Source organism: Schistocerca cancellata, chromosome 7 (genome assembly GCF_023864275.1).
Source record: "Schistocerca cancellata isolate TAMUIC-IGC-003103 chromosome 7, iqSchCanc2.1, whole genome shotgun sequence".
In the NCBI taxonomy this organism is placed as follows: Eukaryota; Metazoa; Arthropoda; class Insecta; order Orthoptera; family Acrididae; genus Schistocerca; species Schistocerca cancellata.
This window is the reverse complement of record NC_064632.1, coordinates 298,832,938-298,837,937: the sequence shown is the minus strand read 5'-3', so window position 1 is coordinate 298,837,937 and position 5,000 is coordinate 298,832,938. Positions and strand designations below refer to the sequence as shown.

Below are 5,000 nucleotides of genomic sequence, written 5' to 3'. Positions count from 1 at the left end.
ATCGCAACTCCAGCGGATGAACGGCGGACTCTTCCCGCACTCGTAACGTGCAATCCACCCCTATATCTTGCGTTTCATGAAGAGTTATATGCAATATGCCATATTCCCGCTGTCCCTATACATGCTCTAAGTAGCTCGCTTGCTACAGCAGCAGCAGCACCACCTCCGCGCGCTTCCCTGGGGGCACTGAACCGCAGGACGCGAGACCCCACGCCCTGTGGCAAACAGGGCTCCTCTCAGAATATGGACGGTCCCTACCCCGCACAACGATGACGGTGTGGGGGCCATTTTACGACACCGGTTCCTGCGGTGCCAACGCTGTCGTAGAGTCGATACTCCATCTTTGGTAGAAGGCAACCATTCCGCTGTAAATGAGTACGTCGCTCGTAGTTCAGTCACCTCGCAGCACTGCTCAGTAAACTATGCATGCCCACATAGATAGATCAAATACGCAAATGCCCCTATACATGCTGAACGTCTGTGCAAACAAAAGTAACCACACGTCACCCACACACTCTATCACACACTACTCTCTGCCTGTAACAGACACAGATTCAATAATTAAGCGCCAGCATGGACCAACGTCCGGTGCATCCTATGCGCCACAATACACCAACCAGACTATGATAACCAGGCCAGGAGGTCCAATCATAAAACACAATATCCCACTCGTCCGACAACCACAATTGCTCAGATAAGCCATCAACACCCACACATGTCCTACACAGGGGTGCACCCAACATCACCACACTCCATCGTCTTACAGCACAAATACACCGGCGGGAATGAAACACACAGGTCTGCCGCAACCACAGACACGGCGCGCCCCCCTCTCACTAGCGAAAAGCGCATCCCGACGTGACATACCTCCTTTGACACACTGACGCTGCCTCGCGCATCCACTTCCTACGGTCAATATCAACGAACCTCGCCCCCCCCCCCCCCAACACGCCATCCCATACCACATTGTGTACCGTACCCAAACATAACATGTACTGTACTACAACGCAATGTGTACCATAAAACAACCCAGTTTGTACCTTAACCTAACCTATGTCACCTTAACCTAACCTATGTCACCTTAACCTAACCTATGTCACCTTAACCTAACCTATGTCACCTTAACCTAACCTATGTCACCTTAACCTAACCTATGTCACCTTAACCTAACCTATGTCACCTTAACCTAACCTATGTCACCTTAACCTAACCTATGTCACCTTAACCTAACCTATGTCACCTTAACCTAACCTATGTCACCTTAACCTAACCTATGTCACCTTAACCTAACCTATGTCACCTTAACCTAACCTATGTCACCTTAACCTAACCTATGTCACCTTAACCTAACCTATGTCACCTTAACCTAACCTATGTCACCTTAACCTAACCTATGTCACCTTAACCTAACCTATGTCACCTTAACCTAACCCATCTTGCACCCTAACCTAACCTATGTTGCACCTTAACCTAACCTATGTCGCACCTTAACCTAACCTATTTTGCACCGTTACCTAACTCAATATGCACCGCAATGTAACTCAATATGCACCGCAATGTAACGCAATTTGTACCGCAATTTGTACCGCAATGTAATGCAATTTGTACCGCAATGTAATGCAATTTGTACCGCAATGTAATGCAATTTGTACCGCAATGTAATGCAATTTGTACCGCAATGTAATGCAATTTGTGCCGCAATCTACCCCAAGTTGTGCCGCAATCTACCCCAAGTTGTGCCGCAATCTACCCCAAGTTGTGCCGCAATCTACCCCAAGTTGTGCCGCAATCTACCCCAAGTTGTGCCGCAATCTACCCCACGTCGTGCCCCAACGTGACCCAGGTTGTGCCCCAACGTGACCCAGGTTGTGCCCGAACCTGACCCAGGTTGTGCCCGAACCTGACCCAGGTTGTGCCCGAACCTGACCCAGGTTGTGCCCGAACCTGACCCAGGTTGTGCCCGAACCTGACCCAGGTTGTGCCCGAACCTGACCCAGGTTGTGCCCGAACCTGACCCAGGTTGTGCCCGAACCTGACCCAGGTTGTGCCCGAACCTGACCCAGGTTGTGCCCGAACCTGACCCAGGTTGTGCCCGAACCTGACCCAGGTTGTGCCTTAACCTGACCCAGGTTGTGCCTTAACCTGACCCAGGTTGTGCCTTAACCTGACCCAGGTTGTGCCTTAACCTGACCCAGGTTGTGCCTTAACCTGACCCAGGTTGTGCCTTAACCTGACCCAGGTTGTGCCTTAACCTGACCCAGGTTGTGCCTTAACCTGACCCAGGTTGTGCCTTAACCTGACCCAGGTTGTGCCTTAACCTGACCCAGGTTGTGCCTTAACCTGACCCAGGTTGTGCCTTAACCTGACCCAGGTTGTGCCTTACCCTGCTCTGTAATTGGCATATGACACGTTACATTAATGTATTGTTGTCCAACCGCAACCCGCTCAGAATAGTTCGCGACTCGCACTCCCCGGTCTCATGTGTATCGTTTCATGTTCAACACGTCGCAAGTGTTGCTTCCTTTTTACATGCTCACGCTATACACTGTAATGTGGACGCCAGCAGGACGTACATCGCCCCCCCCCCCACCCTTCCCCCTTCCCCCTGCCTTCGCAAGCTGGTCGGTCAGGTGCATGCCGAAGCACTCAGTCTACGTCGTGTTCTGTCCTGTGTCCACTGTCCGCCGATGTACGCCTAACCCACACACTGTACTGCACAGCGGTCCTCATGTACTGAATGATACACTCTGGCACATGTGTGACCGTACAAAGACTGCGGTGAACCATACCGTCCAGATGTTGTGCACACAGCTACGTGTCATCTCGCCATAACAGCTGCATTGCAGTGTGGTACGCCATAGAGACGTGTGGGAGTAATGGACGCGGTGGATGGCGATCAGCATGAGCCGTCTGTTCATGTAGTGGCGCGTGTATGCAGACGTAGTAGTCTCTTCTCACACAATGTGATAGCACGGTGCCCCGCGTTCCACATCTGCGACATGCTACAGAGGCCGGTTGACAGTTGGTCGCGCAATGGACATCGCATACGTACGGGGGCACCTTCCACGTGCCCTCTAGTTGGGCACATTTTGTTGCGTGGATGTGAGCGGACGTATTGTGTCTTGACACCTGACAGGCAGGCATGCAATAATAGTTGACTTTGCAAACGGGGATGGACGTGTACGTTTACTGGTGACGTTACGCAAATGAACAACTGGTAACCCGTTGTGGTGCGGTTGTCCTTGCTGGAGGTACATCTGTGAGGGCAACGATCGGTACAGCTACGAAGCGGTCCCCACCATACCAACGAACGTGAATGTGAATCTGGGTGTGAAGCGATACGCGGCTGTGGGTGGGTGGGACTGTCCCCGGCCGGTGAGGGGGGGCCGCCCGGCGTGCTGGCCGCGCGGTGCGTGGGCGCACGCGCTACAGCCGGCTGGTGGGGGCGCCCAGTGGCAGGCGCGCCGGCCGACGGACGCGGCAGGCGGCGCAGCTGCGCGCCGGGGCACCCTGCGCGCGGCGCCGTGCAGCCAAAGTGGGTCCTCGCCGGCCCGGTGCGAAGCGCGGTGGACATCTGCAGTGTGCTGGTCCGATTGAGGACTGTGTGCGTTGAGGATGCGCCGCCGCCCGGCACTCGGCGCCGCGACGCCGTCTGCTGCTCGGTCGCCCCAGCGGTTCTCGCTGGTGGTTTGTATCGCAGTTGTGCAGACGTGTTGGCACGTGCGCTGTGCTGGGAGAGTTCGCTTCGGCACCCACGTGGGGCCTTTTCCCTTCTGTGGCGCTGGCGTTGGAGCTGCCGGTCACCGTAGGTGGCGCGTGTTGTCTCCCGCCGGCAATGCCACGACAGCACGCTCCCGGGCCTCTGTCGGCAGCGGCAAGCTCAGTTGGGAGCACGGGTGGTCGCACCTAAAGCGTCTACTCGCCTAACTCCGGGCGATTGCGCCTCTCTCGAACCCGACCAAGTACTTAGGACGGCGCTGCGCGCCGCCGGGACCTGAGAGGGTTTCGAGGTGTATTGTGCAGGGGAGCTCAGCCTCCTCCTGTTTGCAGAATAATTGAGCGGACGCTTGCGTGTTCGCGCGGGCCCCCGGGACACACTCCCGGGCGGCCGGCTGCTCAGCTCTAGTTGACGCAGCTCCCTGGTTGATCCTGCCAGTAGTCATATGCTTGTCTCAAAGATTAAGCCATGCATGTCTCAGTACAAGCCGCATTAAGGTGAAACCGCGAATGGCTCATTAAATCAGTTATGGTTCCTTAGATCGTACCCACGTTACTTGGATAACTGTGGTAATTCTAGAGCTAATACATGCAAACAGAGTCCCGACCAGAGATGGAAGGGACGCTTTTATTAGATCAAAACCAATCGGTCGGCTCGTCCGGTCCGTTTGCCTTGGTGACTCTGAATAACTTTGGGCTGATCGCACGGTCCTCGTACCGGCGACGCATCTTTCAAATGTCTGCCTTATCAACTGTCGATGGTAGGTTCTGCGCCTACCATGGTTGTAACGGGTAACGGGGAATCAGGGTTCGATTCCGGAGAGGGAGCCTGAGAAACGGCTACCACATCCAAGGAAGGCAGCAGGCGCGCAAATTACCCACTCCCGGCACGGGGAGGTAGTGACGAAAAATAACGATACGGGACTCATCCGAGGCCCCGTAATCGGAATGAGTACACTTTAAATCCTTTAACGAGTATCTATTGGAGGGCAAGTCTGGTGCCAGCAGCCGCGGTAATTCCAGCTCCAATAGCGTATATTAAAGTTGTTGCGGTTAAAAAGCTCGTAGTTGGATTTGTGTCCCACGCTGTTGGTTCACCGCCCGTCGGTGTTTAACTGGCATGTATCGTGGGACGTCCTGCCGGTGGGGCGAGCCGAAGGCGTGCGACCGCCTCGTGCGTGTTCGTGCGTCCCGAGGCGGACCCCGTTGAGATCCTACCAAGGTGCTCTTTATTGAGTGTCTGGGTGGGCCGGCACGTTTACTTTGAACAAATTAGAGTGCTT

At 54.6% G+C, this 5,000-nt stretch overlaps 1 non-coding gene across 1 annotated transcript in view; it reads left to right on the top strand.

Annotated features, from left to right (window-relative positions):
• Window positions 1–4,136: 4,136 nt before the first annotated feature.
• Window positions 4,137–5,000, top strand: part of LOC126093582 (small subunit ribosomal RNA) — a 1,909-nt gene continuing 1,045 nt past the window's right edge. The window contains exon 1 of the ribosomal RNA XR_007521715.1: window positions 4,137–5,000. This exon is cut by the window's right edge and continues 1,045 nt beyond it. This is a non-coding gene — a ribosomal RNA (small subunit ribosomal RNA).